Below are 21000 nucleotides of genomic sequence, written 5' to 3'. Positions count from 1 at the left end.
ATATGAACAAGAGACAGCTAGTTGTTTCCCCACTATCTGTTCTCCCTTCTTCCATGCTAGTAAGACTTTAGCTGAGTGCAATTGTCAAACTCCTTTTAAATTAACAGTAGCCATGTGACAAAGTTCTGGCTAATGGAATGTGAACAGAAATGATGATTATAACTGTTGATTCCTATACTTAAAAAGAAAAAGAGAGGTCTGTCATCCCCCTTTTTTCCTCTCCCCATTTGCTGGAATTTGAAGATGATGAACGAGTTGGATCAGTTCTCTTAGATCAGAAGGTGGAAGCCCTGTGTTCAGGGTGGTAGAGCAAGACGGAAGAGATCTGGTCTCAACTCCATAGAGTGAGCCATCGATCAGACCCGGACTGTTAAAGTTCAGACTGCTAAGTGAAAGAAGTAAACTTTTATTTTTGCTTAAATCATAGTTATTTTGGTCACATTGGAGCAGCCTGACCTGTAGCCAATCTTAGACGTATACATTATATTTCTTTTTAAACTGCTTATTAAGGCAAGCAATTAGAGATAAAAAAAACATGCTTCATTTTCTTTTTTTAAAGAATTCTGATCTATGGAGATGAGTAGGAGCATTCAGAAGAGGTTCAAGCAATGTTACGTTATTTCTTGGGACGAATTTGGAGAAATTGCTCAAAGTTCTTGCTCAAGAAACATTTCCAAGCCAGTTTGACATGCTGCGGATAGAAGATTGAGCACATGGACCAGGTCCTATGAGACTGGGACTGTGTAAACTTGGGACTGTAATTTTTCAGGGCTTCATAATTAACACTGCAGTAAGTCCATAAGCTGTGAAAATGTGATGCTGTTTTCACCGTGGAGAAAAGCATTTGTCATGGTTTCAGTGGTATGGGTACAACTGAGAAGGCATGAAGAGCAAATCAAGGAAGAGGAAAATCTCATCCGTTGGGATGAAACAATATGCTCATGTGCTGAATGCTGAAAGCAGTATTCATAGGGAGTAGTCAGAAAAGGATCTTTAATTTTCTCTATCAGGAACCCTTTAGACGTCCTCAGTGTGGTTTGTCCTCATCTTGCCACAAGGTAGAAACTTGGGCAATCTCATAAGTTTTCCGGTCACATCCGGGTAATAAAAAGCCCTACCGTCCCTTTAAATATATTCTCAATTCAGTAATTGCAAAGTGTCTAGTCATATATTAATAAACGCTTCAATCCCAATCCCCTTGTCCCCAACCCGGGCCTGGCTAATTGGGCTGCAGACCTTCCGGGAAGAGGGTATGGTTGTCCTCCTCCCTTCTTCTTGCTCTCCTGGGCCCTTCTCACGAGCTGCTCTCTTCCCAAACATGGTTTTGAAGAGAGGATCAGGAAAATACTTTATGTTTGAGAGGCACTATCCTAGGATGACTTCACAGTCTCTGGACTCGGCTGATGTCTAATCCTAACTCTTTCTCTTATGGAGGCTTTTGTGGTTTCACTGGAGGCTGCTCTAGTGCCCTCCCCAGTTGTGACTCTAGAGATCGCCACTGCTTCTCCTAGGGAAGGCTGTCCCCAGTCCACCTTTAGCAACTGTCTCTGATGATGCATATGACAGCTTCTTGCTCCTGGGGCTACCTTGTCCTGGAAAGCCACTTACTAAAGCAGGGGCCCTTTTAGTACAACCACCGAGGGTTAGTCTCCAGGATTTACCCTAATATAGTAAGGAATGCTTCTTCGCCCTTATCTTACTCTAGGATCAAATGTTTTAAAAGAATATAATAAATTCAATAGCTCTTTATTGAATGAATGAATGAATAAATAAAAAGCTTGTTCTTCTAAATTACAATCTTCCTGAACTCTGACCTTCTATAATACAATTTCTTTTTTCATCCATAAGTCTATTAGCCTTTCTCCTAGTCTGTTCCTAGGACCAATAAACCATCAACGAAGCTTCAAGGATATGATCAGCATGTGCTTTTTTGGTATCAACTTTCTAGATGTTTTAAAAAATACAAAAGACGCCTATGTAGTGGTTTACTAGCATAATTAATCTACAATTTAACTTTGCAGCCAAGATTAACCAGAAAAGATAATTTAAGAAGAATGCTATATATAAAATATGTAGAACTCACTGTATACACAATAACCTTCACAAGACACAAGTGAGGGGGCTGCTGTTTCTTCCCAAGAATGCTAATTTTATCTTTTGTCAGTTGCCTTGCTCCCTTACTCGTACCCCAACTTTATACTTATTTGTTAATTATACTACATTCAGGTAGGGAAGGAGAATCAAAGAGGAAGAAAAAGAAGAAAGAGGAGAAGAAGAAGAAGGAAGAGAGGGAGAGGGAGGGGGAGGAGGAGGAGGAGGGGGAGGAGGAGGAGGAGGAGGAGAAGTGGTCACATGCCACTGCTCATTTAAAAGGAGTTTGGGAAATGTGCTCAGCTGGAGCCTCCTTAGCAGAGAGGAAGCAGAGAACAAGAAAGGAGAGGAGGAAATGAGGAATGCATGACAGAGGACTATTTATCGCTATTTACTGCTTATCAGAACCAGGCATAGTGTGTGTGTGTGTATATGTGTGTGTGTGTGCAAATTAAAATTTCCAAAATAAGAATACAGTGCTGTTCCTTTTCTGCTTCCACCATCTGTAAACATGGAGTGAGATTCATTTTTAAGAACTTTCAAATGAAAATGGTTGAGTGAGAGAGTAATTAATGCCCAAAATGCATTCCCTGATCACAATTACGAGAAGAACATCATGGAAAATGTTTTGCTTGTGTAATTTTCCTTTTTTTTTCCCCTTTGAAATAGTAATCATTGTTGCGAACTGTGGCTCCTGTAAGTACAATGTGCTTTTGTCTCACAGGGCAGCCAGTCCCCCATTAACACAGTGGCTTGTTTCCTACCACTAGCTGGGGGCAGAAAAAAGGTGATTAGGCAGTGGCCACCTCTCTGTCCATGTTCAGTAACTTTTTTCTTCCCGATTCCTTACACCTTCTACTACAACTCATGTAGTTAAAGTTTAGGGCTCCCTGGAGTTTGGGTATTCATAACACCTCCAAACATATTTAGAAAGTTAGTAAGGAACATGGTGGAGAAACTACTCAAAATTTCCCTTTGAGAAAAATGTAATTTATGTTTACCCATTTGTCCTTGTCCATTTAAGGTCATTGTTATTGAATTATTACATTCAGCCTGTAACCATAATACAACTGCATGCTCCATGTGAAAGAATTCAGAATGGCACTAAAATAACTTAGATGTCAAACTAACATGAGGATGCATTTAGAGATTAGAAGTGCAAGGGGTGGCCTATTGCTCTTTCTTCCTTGATACTACAGAAGGCTTTGAAATGTGGCTTAGTGCACAATTTTGCCAACATTGTCTAAGGAATTTCCTGAAGGAAAAGTATTTATTATATGTTTCTACAAACAATATCAAGGTGATTTCATAAGCTGTTCTCCTAACGCTAACTGAGCAGAGAGTTGTTTGATTTTTACATAAATATTTTCATGGTTAGCTCCTCTCCTCCTCCCATTTTCCACTCTGTATCAAAGATGGGCAAGAGTTTTCCCAGGATTCGCTGAATTGCAATTCAATGCCACATTAGGGAACTTTCATTTATGTTTAATATTTTCACTCCCATTTGCTAGAAGTAGTGAGTCACTCAGAGTTACACAGCAATTAGTGGTAAAGTTAAAAGGAGTCTAGAGGTCCAAAATATTTTCACTCCTTTAGCAATTTCTTCTTCCAGAAACAAAAAGTCATTTAAAGTAGAAGACTTCTCTGATCAAACTGTTAGGGAAGAAGAGATGGAGAAAGCAACTGGAAGAAAGTGCTTAGGTTTGGAATTTCATTTTCTTTTGTGTTTTGGGCTTGGGGCTTTGAAGAATCAGGTTGGCCTGCAAAGGTGGAGGTTTGATGAAAACACGCCCTCCAGGAGATCCCCAACTCTCCAACACCAGGGAGATGTTTGGAAGACAGGCGTAAGTAGGGAAGGTATTGAAATGTGGGTGAATGTGGATAAAGCAGTAACTAGTAAAGAGATTTGACTTTCCTTGGCCTGAGTGGCAGGCAGGAAGTGACTACTTTATTGCAAGTTACTTCAAAAAAAATTGTGGTCGAGTTGATTCCCACTCCTAGTGACCCTGTGTACAGCAGAGTGGAACCCAGCCTGGTCTTTTTGCTCCATCCTCTCACCTTCTGGAGCTATACCAGACAATGTTCCACTGCTATTCACAGGGTTTTTAAGGCAAATTGTTTTGAAAGTGGGTGACTAGGTCCTTCTTCTTAGTCTGGAAGCTCCACTGAAACCTGTCCCCCATCGGTGACCCTAATGGTATTTGAAATACCGGTGGCCTAGCTTTCAGCATCATGCAACACACAGCCACCACAGTATGACACCTGACAGATACGTGATGTGGTTCCCTGATGTGGAAATGAACCAGGCCTGGCAGTGAGAGTGCCGAATCTTCACCACTAGACCACCACAGCTGGTTCAAGGTACAACTGTATGCCATAGTATGAACCAAGAGCATGCTGCTAACAGCTTCTGCTGGTGTTTCAAGAAAGAGGAAGAGGTATATACATAGTAGAGCGCATCTCCCATGAATTATTTCCTTTTAATTTGCTAGGGAAGCATACACATTTATAGGGGTAGCTAGCCTCCTGAGTAGAGAATAGCATGAAAAAATTTTTCACCTTCCTATGCTGGTTTCTCCAAGTGCCAGATGAAAGTGTCACAGTACCCATTTTTTTCTTCATCATATACACATACACATAGACACACATGAACACACACACACACACAATTTCCCTTACAGTAAGATGGATACTTCTCAGCAGTTTCTGACCCCTAACTTGGATCTGCCAGTTGGTGTCCTTGGTTGTAGCAGGAGAAACTGATTCTGGCTACCTTAAGCAAAAGTGAATATTCTTGAGGGATACCAGAAGCTCACAGGATCTATAGAAAGGCTAGAAACTAGACCTGGGAGTGTATGAGCGAGGCAGTGTTTTCAGCAGCTGTGAAGCTGAGATTGTGGGAATGGTCTCAGAGCAAAACTGTACAACCAAGGCCTGTTGCTGGAATGCTGGAATGAATGGACTCCACCATCTTTCCATTCACGTGTCATGTACTCATGCTTCGCATTCTAAGCCAGAACTGTTTAATTGACCTAGATTGGGTCAAGTGTCTGCCTCTGGGTTAAGGCCGGACTGGACAGGACACCTGATTTCAGCCGCACTAGAATCTGTCCACTGGAGGGAGGTTATTCCCCAGCAAAGAAATGAAAGTGCTGATACGAAGGAGAAAGGGAAGCCAGGAAACTGAACATCAGTGATGTTCCACTACACTGGGCAAAGGAGGAAAAGCAGGAGCGAGGGAGCAGGGCCCGAATCACCATCAGGGACACCATGTCTCCAATGCTGCCATCCCTGCTGCCAGGGTGAGTGGCTTTCCCAGTGGAGTGCTTGTGACTTGTAGAGACATCTTTTATTTGGGAGCCTTGGGAACTGTTAAGCTTCTCGTTCCATTGCTCTGAGCCTTTCAGCCCTGCAGTCTGCATGTTCTGTGGAGACTTCCTCAGCAATCACCTCACAGGGGAGGGCCATAGAGTGTGGATGAGGCAGGAGAACCTGATTGTATGATGGCTTCTTTCTTTCTAAACCTTTTCTGAAGCAGAGGAAGACAAATGGACTCCTCACTGCTGAAATAGTCTGAGATCCTAGTATTAAAAATTGTAAGTAATAGCAAGATGCTATGAAGATTTCATTAAGATCTGTTTAGGAGAAAGAGTAATGTGCTATTTGTGAGAAAGTACGGCCGTTCGAAGAAGGAAAAGGAACATAACTGGCAAGGCTTTAAAACCAAAATGGAGACTCTTTCAGCAACATTTGTTGTATAATTTATGTTGCAGACATTTTGAGCTACCTAATTGAACCATTTCAAAATGTCATGTAATCAATGATATCTGAGCGGTGTGGAGATACAGAACATGTGCACACATTTGGCAAAACTTGTCAAAGTCCTAACCTATATTTCTGGAGGAAAAATAGGATTTCTATACTGGAAGTTTGAACTTTACTCCACGTCCCACTTTGTGAAATTTACTTTCTGATGAGGAGGATTATAGATTAATGTTTTCAATCCCTGTCTCACTTAAGACTTTGGAACTATATGTCTCTCTCTTTGTGGTGATTGTTGTGGCAATCTTCTCCTCCTCTTCATCTTCTCTTTAAGTCACAGTGTACATCTTCCAAGCCGGCCCAAAATTGCCTTTGTATTTGAGCCTCTATCTTCCCGCTCTTTCTGTTTCCCCATCCCCAGAATCTATCTGAAGTTGACTTCTTAAGTGGAATTCTTCACTGATGGTTTAGAAGCAGCTTATCCCAGAAACTGTGTGAGTGATATACACTTTCTTACTGAGGCCCTCCACTTGAACTCCCAGAGGCTAGAAATGCCATAAAATGCTAACAGTCTGACAGAGGGGAAGGAGTTAATTATTGGGCAAGGTTGGACCTAGCCACATCTCATTAAAATGTCTGGTAATACATTCAGGGCATCAAGGAAGAAATGAAAAGAAAACATCAGAAGGCTAAAGATGAAAGGAGAGCAATACAATAATAACAGAGGGCTTCTAATTTCTCAACTGTAATAATTTTTTTCTTTAAATAACCCACCTCTCTTCCGTTTTTAAGGTTGCTTTGTTGAAGAGCTATTAGTGTGCTGAACCACAAGTCACTCACTGACAACAGTAATCAGAGCGGAATCAAGAAACACGATGCCAGATTGGGTCTCAGTCACACTGGTGCCTTATTTCCCAAGCATTGGACAAAGAAGAGATATTACTTCAAAGTGGATAAAGAGAAAGGTGCGAACTAGTTGGAATACGCGTACAAACACATGTATAAATACATTCACATACACAGTTAAAAAATGAGCAGAGTAGGCACAACCTGTGGGTTTTGGTGTTTTTTAACAACTGATCTGTCTAAGTTTCTACTAATTCTATGAATAGACAATCTGTTGACGAGCAGAGTGGGGATAGAAAGCATATCATAATAAGGGAAGAACATGCAGAAACCCATCAAGATGAAAGGCAGGAGAATATTCAGGGAAGAGTAAATTGTCCAGGCAAATTGCAACACAGGAGACTCGCAGGGAGCACAGCAGAAAGTGAAAGATAATGCGCAGAAGAAAAGTGAAATCTGTAAAAGAAAATAATCAGGGAATATCAGGGAGAAATTATTATTAACCTACCTCATGGTGCTGTTGTAAAGATTTATATATACACGCAATTAGAATATCGCTATATATATTCACATGAAGCTCTTTAAAAAATGAGACACACTCTGGTGCTGGCCTGGTGGCCGAGTGGTTGAGTTCGCATGCTCCGCTCCTGGGTGCGGACATGGCACGGCTCATTGGGCCAAGCTGGGGCAGCGTCCCACATGCCACAACTAGAGGGACCCACAACGAAGAATATACAGCTATGTAATGGGGGGCTTTGGGGAGAAAAAGGAAAAAAATAAAATCTTCAAAAAGAAAAGTGAGACACTCTATAAATATTAGGTAGTATTAGAATTACTAAGTAGGGAGGCAATAGTGATCCATTAGAAGTTTTTTTAAAACAGGAAACGTTATAATGAAAGGGGACGGGTGCAATAATAAGAATTTTAATAAAAAGAAGTGGATGCAATAAGGAGTAGATTACTGTAGAAGATTACTACAGAGTTTTAATCCAGATCAGGCAAAACTATAGTCCATGGGTCAAATCCACCCATTGCCTATTTTTGTAAATAACTCTTTATTGGAACATGCCAATGCCCATTTGTTTAGCGATTATCTATGGCTGCTTTTGCACTACAATGGAAGAGTCAAGTAGTTGCAACAGAGAATATATGGCCTGCAAAGTCTAAAATATTTACTGTCTTGCCCGTTACAAAAAAGTCTGCTGATCTCTGTTCTAGAGATCAGAATAATAAAATAGCTAACACTTATGAAACACTTACCGTACGTCAGGCATCGTTCTAACCCGTTACATGGTTTAAGTCCTTGAACAGCCCTGTTAGAAAGATCTTGTTAGGAAGATCCTTTATTATACCCATTTAACAGAAGGGCTAAGTAACTTGTCAAGATGTTAGTGGCAGAATCTGAGATTACCAAATTTAGCAAATGAAAATATAGGTCACCTGGTTTAATTTGAATTTCAGATAAACAATATATAATTTCTTAGTATGAGTACATCCCATACAATATTTGGATATACTTAAAGTTTCTTATTGTTTATCTAAAATTCAAATTTAACTGGGCATCCCATGTTTTATCCAGAACTCCAATCCAATCCAACTGGCTACAGAGTCCATCCTTAGCAAATACTATACTGCCTCTCTCTTAAAAGGATGATGGGCTTATTTTAACAGGAATGGGGTGTCTCACAGGACACAGGATATGTTTTCTAGCTAGTGAGGGACAGAGTTAGTCTGTAATTTGAGAGGCAGAATTGGCTTTTTTCCCAGGAACATCTTAAAGATGTAGTTTGACTTTGGAAAGAGAAGATTAAATCAGATCTGGATGAGTTTTTTTAGGATATTGTCCAAATTTAGGTTCTAGTGCTCAGAGAGCAATTAGGAGTGGACATTTAGATTGGGTCCCCTGAATGCAAATGGTAGTGGAAACTGGAAATAAACGCCATCCCTGAGAAGTTCAGAGGCGAGTATTGGCTTAAATCAGGCCCGAAAGATTCTTCCAGATCTTCTCTTAACAGTGCTAGGCTGCTAGTACTTAACAGAGCTTTCAAAATCCATTTCATTTCCATAGTGAAGGCCCAGCCAAAATTGCACCGTCATTTCTCATCAGTACTTAAGAAAAAACTAACAGAAAAGAGAAACTCAATGCTTTCTCACAGACTCAAGAGTCCTGAAATTGTAGGCCTGACTATGCTGAAAAATAACATTTCTGACTAGGAATGCAGGGCCTGCATATCCTTTCTGTTCTTAGAGACATGGCCACAGATGTGGGAAGCAGGATACTGAAAAGTGCCATCCATCAGGAGCAATAAAATTCAGCATGGACAACAACTCACAATGGAGTTAGGGGTGTGGTGTGTTACTGTTGGATCCGTAAGACTGCTCTAATGGATTATTTTGCACAAAGGAGCCTGGATAAGGCAAATGTTAGGTATCGTTATTAAAGTTGTTACAGGCAATAGTCTATGAGTCCAATTATACACAGGCAATGTCTCAGTCACTGATTTTGCTAATTGCTGTCCCTCAGACTTGGAATTCACTTTTATCCCAGTTGCGTATTTTTTCAATGAAAAGATGAGATTTCTATGGAAGAGACTGAAATGCTGGCTGCTTCATGACATAATTGGTTACATTTTGAGCAAGTTATTGACTTTGAGGATATAGCAAATATAAAAGAAAAAGTGTAACAGCTATATGAAATTACAGATTCATGCTTTATAACCTGCCTCTGTAACCTGTACTTTGTGTTTCAGGTAACAATCAATGATTTCTGACAATTTAGCAAAGATTTATTGAGTACCTACTGTGTGCCAGGCGTGTGCTAGGTAAGACTCATTTCTAATCACCAGGCATTCACAGTCTAAAACCAGAGACAGAAATTTACGCAAAAGTCATTGGATGTGATCCATCCTATAATGGAGCCACAGCAGGAGCCCAAAGGACAGAATGGCCAACGCTTCTTGAGGAGGTCGAGACATTTCATAAAGAAGGTGCTGATCAAGCTGACTCTTCCTATTTATGAAGGAATTTATCAGATGAAAAAGGAAGGGAGAATGAGGACAGAAACTCATTCTAGCATTAGGGAAACACATTGAAGGGAGAAAGAAAAATGAGGACAAAGAATTAGAAAGAGAATAGACTAGAGCAGAAGTGGACAAACTATAGTTTGCAAGCCAAATCTAGCCCACTGCCTGTTTTTGTACGTAAAGTTTTATTGGCACACAGCCAAGCTCATCCGTTTAGGTCCTGTCTATGATGACTTTTACACTACAATGGCAGAGTTGAGTAGTTGCAGTAGACACCGTATGGCTCACAAATGCTAAAATATTTATAATCTGGCCTTCTACAGAAAAATGTTCCTGACCTCTGGACTATAGCATCAGCCCATATACAAATAAAAAAATTACTTTGAGGATAAAGCTAAAATTTTGATGTGTTCAGTAAGTCAATCAAATTCATTGTGTGTCTCCTAAGTGCTAAGCAAAACGTTACCACGAATATGAATAAATGACTTAATCCCAAACCTTGAGTAACACCAGGGTAGAAGGAGAGAAAGACATTGAATAAATGGTGCATAATGGCTATGAGCAGGGACAGTACACAAAAGACAAAGTGATTATCTCTTCCTAGGACCTCTGCTTTAGAAAACGGGCCAGGCGCAACAAGTGGGGCCTTGAAGGATGAGCAGGAGTTTTTAACACAGGCAAACAGGATTCGCTCTATTTCTAAAATATAACTTCAAGTGAAACGTTCTGATTTTTTTTTTTTACATTAGCACTTATCTCACTCTTTTAAAATATCATTTGCATTATCTTGAAAGCCCTGAAACATGTGGTACAGAATCGGCTTATGTAGTTCTTTTGGCTGTGGCCTTTCTCCAACATATATTATTTGGCTCAAAGTTGTATACTTCGATCACAGAGAAGTCAACAGTATGACTTCAGAGGTTTGAGTGTTGCTAATTGCCCACAAAGGAGGCCTTTTGCTCCCACTGCTCCCAGTCATAAAAAGACATAATAATCTGACACATCTGGAACAGTTGGCAGGGTATACTTGATCTTTAAGTCTTAGAAACGTCTTTGTGTGATGGCAAGAATTCGTTGTGCTGGTTTCAACAAGAATCTTGTCACAGAAGTCTCCTGGTGCAACTCCTGGAATTTACTTAGCAAAAAGATCCTCCAAAGGCAGGCACTAAGGACAGAGGCGCAGAGGCAGTTGTCCGAGGCCACATGAAAAGGCGAGGCAGAGACTGAAACAATATGTAGGCTTCTTAGCTGTGAATCAGTTTCCTTAAGCACTAGTCCATGATCTGAATCTCCACAATAAGGAAGAGTATTTCTTCACCATGTATTAAATTTGGTTCCAATTACCCTAACAAACTAATGCAGCCTCATAGAGATGTATCTAAAATGTACCACGTTAGACACCCCAGAAGCTAAAGAGTCTCTCATAAATACGTACACACACTGCAGAAAAAAGAGTTTCAATAAAGCACAAATACTTTAGTGGCATATATATCCTTATTTCTATTGGTTTATTGGGTGTTATATTATTCTATGTAACTTTAAAAAGCAAATATTTCAGGGGGCTGGCCCCATGGCCAAGTGGTTGAGTTTGCGTGCTCCACTACAGCGGCCCAGGGTTTCGCTGGTTCGAATCCTGGGCGCAGAATGGCACTGCTCATCAGGCCAAGCTGAGGCGGCATCCCACATGCCACAACTGGAAGGAGCCACAACTAGAAAAATACGCAACTATGTACTGGGAGGCTTTGGGGAGAAAAAGGAAAAATTTTAAAAAAAATTTTAAAAAAGCAAATATTTCAAATGCTCATGATCAGGCTCATACATATATACATTTTAAGAATGATGTTACACTGTTCAATTCATACATACATTGTTTTTTCAGTGAAATAAATATCCAGATCACCTGGGCTGAGAACTTACTGTGGGATCTTTAAATAATGACCTGGGTTACTGAATTACTTCTAATTCCTTTCACAAATATTGTACTTCGCTGTTTTTGCTTTTTCAGTAATACTTTAAAAATCACTTACATGATTCAAAAATAAGGTGTGATCTTGCTATTTAGATTTTTCTTATTCACGGTATGCTCAGTGAAATCATAGGATACAGCTATTATGTTGCCATGCCTTAGAAATTAATGGGGCATGCCCATTTAGTAATAGCAGGAGGTAACACATAGGAAGAGGCTAAGAACTCACTTGATCCACGTTCTTGGGAAAATGATAGTTTATCCTGACTCTGACCTCTATCTTACCTCTTGGGATAGGCTTCATTAGACTGCTTCTGTGTCAGCTGGGCAAAACCCCACCAGAGTTACCTTGGTGCAGACCATGTGGCTGGCACCATTGCTAAGTCAACCTTGGGAAGACTCATGGCCAACTGATCTTGAGAGTGCTTTTAATAATTAATTCCTTCAACAATATTTTTTGACTGCCTAATCTGTGACAGACGCTGTCCTAGAAACTGGAGAAATAGTGGGGATACTGAGGAACTGGGACAGAAGTCTCTCCCCTCGTAAAGTATAGATTCTTGGGTTTTTTTTAGTTATTTATTTTTAAATTTTATTTATTTTTTAAGGAAGATTAGCCCTGAGCTAAAATCTGCTGCCAATCCTCCTCTTTTTGCTGAGGAAGACTGGCCCTGAGCTAACATCCGTGCCCATCTTCCTTTACTTTATATGTGGGACACCTACCACAGCATGGCTTGCCAAGCGGTGCCATGTCAGCACCCAGGATCCAAACCAGCGAACCCCGGGTTGCTGAAACAGAATGTGTGCACTTAACCGTGGCACCACCGGGCCAGCCCCATAGATTCTTGTTAAGTCTAAATTGCAATCTTTGTTTCTATTTAATCATAATGGAAATGTTGAGAGTGTGAAATACAAAATGAAGAAATGAGGAAAGGATAGTAATCAATCATGAGAATTTATTTGGAAAGTGGAAAATGAAAAAGCATGATTTCCAGAATAGCAACCAAACCAGAAAACGTGAACTATAAAAAGGTTTAGTAAACCAAGTTTGGCTTAAATGTCACACAATATCAGCAAATAAATAAAACCTGAGCCTCTTTAAAGAAAAGGTACAGGACTGTTTATAAAACAGTATACAAAAGAAATGTAAACATTTACATATGGAGCTGATTTTAAGAAATATATGTAAATGAAAAAATAAATTTAGTAATATATAGGTAATAATTATAGTTTATATTATGACATTTATTTGGTTATGAATAAAATGTATAGTACATCATATATTTTTACCTCATAGATTCAGTGTCGGAAGAATTCACTCATGGCAAAGCTTAGACATGAGGAATACAAGGCAATCAAAAGAATAAGGTCACTTGAAATAGAATGACACTGTACGAGTATTATTCCCTTCCTGTAGACTCCTGGGTCTCCTTAGCACCATTGTTGTTGTCATAGTTGTCCTTTCATTTTGTGTTCAAAACAAGTTCCCCCAGAGTGGCCCTCAAAGAAGAGCTCCCCTGTAGGGTTCCTTTGTGTTAACTTGCGTATTAGAAAGTGGATATTTCTACTCAAAGGGCCAAGCCGCTTTCCACTTTCTCAGTATAAAGCTCCAAGTGCGCTTTCATTTCTTCCAAACTCTCATCCCCCAAATCAGCCCTCTTGCTTCAGCCAAATGTCCCACACCCCAGCAGGGAGCACCAGGCACCCGTAGTGGGTGTTTGGGTACTTCCCAGATTCTCGTTGCCATCTTTTCCTTCTGTAAGATGAACACTTTTGCTGAATTGAATTTGGAAAAATAGCATATTTTTACTTTCAATTTATGGTTTGATTTCACTGCCTTTAGCCAAGACAAACACTTCCAAAGCCATCTTAACTTTTGAAGGAGGGTCTTTTTTGTTTTTCCATAGGTTTAACCAAGTAAAATATATATGGTTATAATAGTTTAAAGAAACTGGAGTTCTGTCGGACAAAGCCTGAGTTTTCTGAACTCTGAAATCAGGGCCATTGTGTCTGGGGTCCTCTGGCCTGAAGATGACAATAGAGAAAGACAATCCTGGTGAGAATTTACTTCCTCAGTCCTGAGCCAGAATGGGGCATTTAGGGAGCAGAGAGCAGCTTTTGTCACACAGTACGCCTCATCAGAATCACCTCAGGAAACTTCTTTACAGAACTCCAATATTTGTCATTGGTATAGTTCCCAGAGATTTTGGTATATTGATATTAGGTGCTTTAGGTGGATTTGTGGAAATATTTTTGTAATGTCCAGGTATCATGATTTGAAAAAAATTCATTTGAATGCAATCATCTTAAGACCACTGTGTTTGCAAGCAGAACCCCTATTTCAATAGAATAATTTTTCTTTCTTTATTCCCTTAAAGGTTTGCAGAAATAGAAAAACCATGTGAGATGTCTTGATGCAATTTCTTCAAATATTGAGGTCTCAAATTTAGGAGACAATATAAAAGGAAGAAAAGGTGGAATATATTGTGCTGATTAGGTAACAAATTGAAAAACCATGGGGCATTTCTGCTTTGGAGAATGAAGCTGTAGCCGTGGGAAATAAAACCCTATGTAAATCACTGATGAAATTAATACATTTTAAAGGTTATCAGAGCAAAACTGCTGAATTCTGTAGTTTGTCATCAGTAAACTAAATGCGAAATCACTAATTTAATGTGTATGAATTACCAGTTGACTTCTAATGTATGGAATAATAAGAACTAATGCTGCTTTAGGAGCTGGAAATGAGATTTTTTATTTTCAAAAGAGAAAAAGCCAGGAAATAAAGTTGATTCAGAACCCAAACAACCTTTTAGTCATAGTAATTTGTTGACTTGTAACAAAAGCATTCTTTCTGGGTTTTATTTACAATATTTTTGTTCAAATCTAACTCAGATGAAATGTAGGGAGGCAGCTGACTTCCTCTCAAACCAGTCTGGTTCCGACCCAAGAGCAGAGGATTCCAAGCCAGGGCAATGTGGGCACGCTGCAGTTTGCCCAAGAGGACCACTTGCACTCTAGTTTCTCATCCTTAAACTCGATTGAGAGGAATGAAAGGTTGTCTTGTTTTTCCATGTTTTTCACTCAGCATGAAATTCTGAGTGGTATGAAACTGACTTAACAAAAGAGACTTCTGTGGCCATATCTGGGACAGCAGAATAAATTCAAATTCTAGAGCCTTAGCAAAAATCAGAATTATAGAATGTTAGAACCACAAGGAGCTTAAGAGATTGTTTTCGTCCAACTACTCATTTTGAAAACAGAGACTCAGAGAGATGAGACATCGGAGGCTGTGTAGCTAGTTAGGAGCAGAGCCTGAACTGAAGGCTGTGGTTTGAAGCCAGGCCTCCTGACTTTTAATTAATTGCAAAATTAAGAGATCTCCATTGGAAAGAGATCCTTTTCTTCATGCACTTAATATTTCCTTACATACACACACACACTCATTCCTACTTCTGGGGGTTGGTTGGGTAGTATTTACAATGATGATCTCCTACCAAGGGTGACTGGGAAGAAACATCCTGTGTAACAAAGGCTGCTTTCTCCTGGAGTCATAGTTTTCCCCAAATGCATCCCTTGAGATAAGATGTGTTCCATATCTTCTTTCACTGGGGGGCTTCACCCTCAGAGAAATGAACTACAAAGTACCTTGCCGCTGCAAGATATACCTGAACAGCTCAGGAAAGTAACCTTATTCATCTCACTGGTAAAAGAAGGAAGGGATAAAAATCCAAGAGGGCTGAACAAGGATGAATAGTAATTGTATAAACTATTTCCATAATAAACTGGTTTAAAAAGTGATGGTGAATTCGTTTACAATAGATTGATCCAAGGGTCATTTGGGTTCCTAGCAGGTGGTGGGAAGCCCTGGACTTACCTGGTCACTTCTCTGCTGCATGGCTCTTTTTTCTTTTCACCCTTTGCCAATTGATTCTTGGCTGCCAGAAACATACAGTGATTTCCTTTCCTATTGAGCTTATATAAGCACAGTTCGACACGTGACAGAGTTAGCGAAATATGAGTCAGAAAGGACCATAGTGAACTCAGAATTAAACTGTCCCCTTTTCATAGGTGCGGAAACTGAGGCTCAGTGACCAAGGTAAGGTTCCCTAGCTTGATAAAAACAAGCAGGGATTAGAACCCAGATTTCCTTGTGCTTTAAACCCATCTGGCTGCAGGAATGGTATGTTGAGTGGCATGCAGGTTCTGGGGCCTGGGGGTCTACGATGAAATCCCAGCTCTGACTCTTATAAATATTATCCTGGTAAAGTTACTTAGTTTCTCTGCACTACAGTTTCATCATTTGTATCACAGGAATAAAATAGTCTCTATCATATTGGGCTGTTGTGAAGATTGATAGATTTAGCTCAGTGCCTGTCTCAGCATAGTAAGAGTGCAATTAATGTTAGGTCTTAGGAAGAGGAAATTCTGGAACAACAGTAGAGAATGTTGGAAAGGAAACCTCTAGTCAAGAGTCATCCACCCATAAAAGAATCTTTCCTAGACTTCTATCATATTTCTAATATGATAATAATAATAACAACAATGTATTAAGTAACTTGATTTCTCTAACATTAAAATTCATTATCTTAAACAGAAGTATACATTGCTACTACCCAGATCATTTATTCAGTCAACAAACATTCACTAAACATCTTCTATATGCCAGTCTACATTGAGCACCAGAGAATCAAAGGTGCATAATCTATGGTATCTCTGTTCTCAAAATTATTCACAATCTTTTAGGAAAATAAGTCCCAAAGGAAAAAAATATCATAATAGTGTGTGTGGCAAGTGCAATGTTAGGATGTAATGAGAACAGCCAGTAAGGGTACTGAGTCCATATTGCGGGAAGAGAGTTGGATGAGGTTATGTTTCTCAGAAAGGATGATCCAAGCCTTGCAGCATGAGTAGGCATAAGTCAGGAGAAGAAGTCGGGGGAGGGGGACATTCCAAGCAGCGAACAGAGCATGTCCGGAGGAAGAATGGCATAAAGTCATACCGCACATTGGGGGAAGTACAGGCAGCTCAATGTGGCTCAAATTCAAGGTTTGAAAGGAGGAAAGGAGCGACGTACAACAAATGGAAGTCAAGTCCAGATCATGAAGGGCCTTGAGTGTGAAGCTAGGGATTTCTAATCTTCTTCTGAAGGCATTGGCAAGTCACTGAAGGATTTGTATACAAAAGGATGACTTGATCAGATACTTATTTAAGAAAGATAATTCTGGATGTTGAGTGAAGCATTGCTTGGAAAGAGTGATGACTGAAAGAATGGAGAAAAGCTAAGAGAAAAGAAAAAGTAAATGAAGGCAGGAATGGTAAGAATGGAAGAGGGGTTAGTCAGGTGACCTCAAGATGTCAAAATGGGCTGGTGGTGAGGCAGAGAGAGGAGGAGTCAAGGATGACTATTAGTTTTCTGATTTGAGGTTCTTAGGTTAATGAAAGTACCACCCACACACACACACAAAATGAAATCCCATAGGAGAAGAAGGTTTTGGGAATAGAAGGGTGGGAAAGATGTTGAATGTAACGTTGCACATGTTGAATTTAAAGACCCTATGAGCCATTTGCATTAAAATATCCTATAGAGGGGCTGGCTCCGTAGCCAAGTGGTTAAGTTCGAGCGCTCTGCTGCGGAGGCCCAGGGTTCGGATCCTGGGCGCCGACATGGCACTGCTCATCAGGCCACGTTGAGGCGGTGTCCCACATCCCACAACTAGAAGGGCCTGCAGCTAAGATATACAACTATGTACGGGGGGGTTGGGGGAGATAAAGCAGAAAAAAAATTAAAATAAAATAAAAAATAAAATATCCTATAGATACTATGGAACCCACAAGAGGGGCTGAATGGTAAACATAAATTTGGGAGTTGTCAGGATTTGGATAGAGAGCCAGTCACATTCTGTGTACCTCTGTGGATCAGTAAGTCTATGGTTCTCTGTTCAGGCCTTCTGATGGTCCTCCCAGGAAAATCATGTAGCACCAACTGCTGCAGGGAGAGGTTTCCATCAACTTCATAGAGATTATTAAATTCTGCATTATTATTATGAAGACCATTTCATCATGGCGATGAGCGCATTGTGCCAGATCAAACAGCTGGGTCCACTAGGGTGGCTGCTCCTCATTCCTCGTGTCTCTCACAGGCAGGACTGATACTGCCTCACCTCATGCAGTGCACTTCTGCTCTCCTACTCAGGTTCCTACTTTACCTCTGAAGAGCAAGACATCATAGGATGGCATGGCTCCCACACAGGCACAGGTTCTCCTGCCCTGACCCCTGGGTTGTGGGCTACAGATCAACAGAGAAAGACTACTCCCAGTTCATACCCAGGCCCTGTGCTTCCTAATGTGGAGGCTGCCTCTCAATCTTGGCATCTGGCTTTCCTGGTTTGATAAGCAGAATAATGTCCCCTCCCCAAAGAGGTCCGTGTTCCAATCCCCAGGACTGTGAATATGTCACCTTATATGGCAAAGGGGAATTAAGGTTGCCAATTATCTTGGATTCTCTGGGTGAACCCAAGGTAATCGGAGGAGGGGACCACATGAGCCAAGGAATGTGGGCAGCTTCTAGGAGCTGGAAAGGCAAGAAAATGGATTCTCCCCAAGAGACTCCAGAAATGAACACAGCCCTGATGACAGACTGATTTTGAATCAGTGAGAGCTGTGTTAGACTTCTAACTTACACAACCGTTAGATAATAAATTTGTATTTTTTAGGTCACTGTTTGTAATAATTTGTCAGAGCAGTCATAGAAAACTAACACAACAGACAACACTCAAAAGGGCTGGGTGGCACAACTCAGTGTGGAGCTGTTGATGCCCCATGGGGCAGACTTTGGCCAATGTGGGAAGGGAGCCAGTGGATAAATTCTTTTCTTTGCCCTTCACAGCCTGTTCTCACAAGGATTTTATAAGGTCTTTTTGAAGCAAATGATGAGACGGAGAAATCAGGCATGTTTTACACAAAGCTACAGGCAGCTATACTGTTGTATTTGTTCTTACTCTTTACTCACTTCCCGTTTTGCTCACCATGATTCTCTGAGATTGTGCTTTCTAAGAAAGTGGTAATGTGTAAGGATTTGTCTCACTCAGGCTGTTTTCTAAGGAACCTGGGAGGGTAGTGTCTACTACCATGCAATTGAGTGAGTCCAGCCAGAAAGCACGTGCAGAGTGATCAGGAGAAGGATCAAGGGATGGATTCCGGGGGAACCAACATTTAAGAAGCAGATGGCACATGAGGAGCCTGAAGGAAGACAAGTTCAGGGCAGAGGGAGAGAAGTAGAATTAGGAACAGTTAGGGTTTTAAACCCAAGGGAAGAGAAAGCCTGAGCTAAGAGGAGCGGCCAATGGAATTAGAGGTGCACCGGTGGTCAGTGAGCTCAAAGAAAAACTGAGTTCTAGAATTAACACCTGGGAGGTCAATGCTGACCATGGCCAAAGGGAGAGACAAGCTGGATTACTGGGGATTAAGAAATGAATCAGAAGAGGTGAAATACAAGCAGCAGGTGTAGACAGATCTGTAAGTGCATCGGTTATAAAAGAAGAGAGCACTGTAGCTAGAAAACGATATTGGGTGGAAGGCAGGATTTTTAATTTCGATTGCCTTTTGTTTTTGTCTTAAGATTGGAGAAACCTGAGCATGTTTATATCCTAAAGGAAATGAGGCAGCAGGGAGGGCAGCTCAAAGATTCACACAATAGACAGGGAAGCTGCAGACATACACCTACTAACAGAGCGAGGCATTTTTCTGTTATTTCCCTTGAATGCTGTCACAAATGCAGAAATGTGTTTCCCTCCCCCAAATCCAGCATCAGAAATTTGGCCATCGTGTCTGTTTGAAGAGGCTGGCAGCTCTGTTTCTAAGTGAGTCAGACAGGACAGCAATATGAGTTGGGCCCCTGCGGGCTATTCTGGAGCAGAATGCAGTCGGTGGACTTGCTCCTTTAGCCTCCTGGATTCAAACAAAGTCAGACCTCAGCACCCAGTGCAGTGAGTTAAAACCAGCAGAAGTCAAGGTGCACCTCTGCTTCAGGAATGGAAAGGATTCTTGTTTGTGAACTCTTCCGAATTCTCCTGTGGGTTCTCCCCGAGAAACGTAGTCACAATGTGTGATGAACACTAGGCTAAGGCAACTGAGGAACTTTCTTTCCATTAATGCTCTCCAAAACTTACACACACACACACATATACACACACACACACACGTCCTGAACAAAAATCAAATGAATAGAAAGATTGTACAATTCTCACTTTTTAAGAATCACAGATTTTTAGTGCTTGGAGGACATTTTTAGAATGACAGTACAATACTCTCATTTTACAGTTGAAGAAATTGAGGCATAATAAAAACTTATAAAAATAACAGCATACAGATAAGAAATTCTAGTTATAATGCGCTCTCACATAAATTAACTCATCTGATCCTCAGAGAGACTTTGGAAGAAAGGGAACAAAACAAAACCCAAACAGAAAGATTGAAATTGTACCTTCAATACATTTTGTTTTCAAGCCTCACACTTCCATAAAATAGGAGTATTTATCTCCCTCTTCCTCGTGTTACAGGTTGAATATGTTGTTTCCATTTTACAGGTAAGGAAATGAGGTTAAAAGATGCAAAAGGATATACTTGATACCAGACAAATATCCTGGTTCTAAAACTCACGTCAGAATCTACAATAGACCTCAAGGTGCTTCGATTCCAGAGACTTTTCTCATTTTATATTTTTATAACATTTTATGCCTATCAAGGTAGTTTCACTTACGTGATTTAATTAATCATTATGACAGCTTTGTATGATGGATGAAACCACAAAGAGACTGAAAGATGAAGGACTTGTTGAAAGTCTCAAAAGTAGTTCACGATATGCTAGTCCTAAAGCAACAGCTGTGCTCTGAAGTTTCTTTCCCCACGACGGTTGTCCTCAATCCTGCCTGCAACGTGGAATGGTCTGAGGAGATTTTTAAAAAATCTAAGTGCCTGGGCCCCGCCCTAGACGAATTGAATCAGCATCTTTGGTGGAATGGGCCCTGAGTGTGTGTATTTTTTAAATCTTTCCAGGTGACTCTTACAGCCTATGCTGAGAATCGCTGCCATATATCATACATTTAAAGTTCCTAATTTCTGTTCCACATAGCCTGATTTCCTCTTCTGCGATAATAGCTGACATTTTGGCAGCATTCTGGAGGGGATGTGAGATTCGTTGCATTTTAGCTCTCCACTGAACAGAAACAGCGCTACTGTGTTTACAAGCATCTCGTAATACGGGTTACCAAAGTCCTATTGAATTGCCCACTCTAACAGCAAAAACAAATA

The 21000-nt window shown here is 40.5% G+C and overlaps 1 long non-coding RNA gene across 1 annotated transcript in view; it reads left to right on the top strand.

Annotated features, from left to right (window-relative positions):
* The window catches only part of LOC139079105 (uncharacterized), a 51865-nt gene extending 37374 nt beyond the window's left edge, over positions 1–14491 (top strand). The window contains exons 4-6 of the long non-coding RNA XR_011532415.1: positions 6646–6818; positions 9450–9521; positions 14067–14491. This is a non-coding gene — a long non-coding RNA (uncharacterized lncRNA). The remainder of the gene's footprint in view (positions 1–6645; positions 6819–9449; positions 9522–14066) is intronic.
* The last annotated feature ends 6509 nt before the right edge of the window (positions 14492–21000 follow it).

The sequence above is a fragment of the Equus przewalskii genome, chromosome 24 (genome assembly GCF_037783145.1).
Source record: "Equus przewalskii isolate Varuska chromosome 24, EquPr2, whole genome shotgun sequence".
NCBI classification, from domain to species: domain Eukaryota; kingdom Metazoa; phylum Chordata; class Mammalia; order Perissodactyla; family Equidae; genus Equus; species Equus przewalskii.
This window is presented reverse-complemented; position numbering and strand designations above follow the sequence as displayed.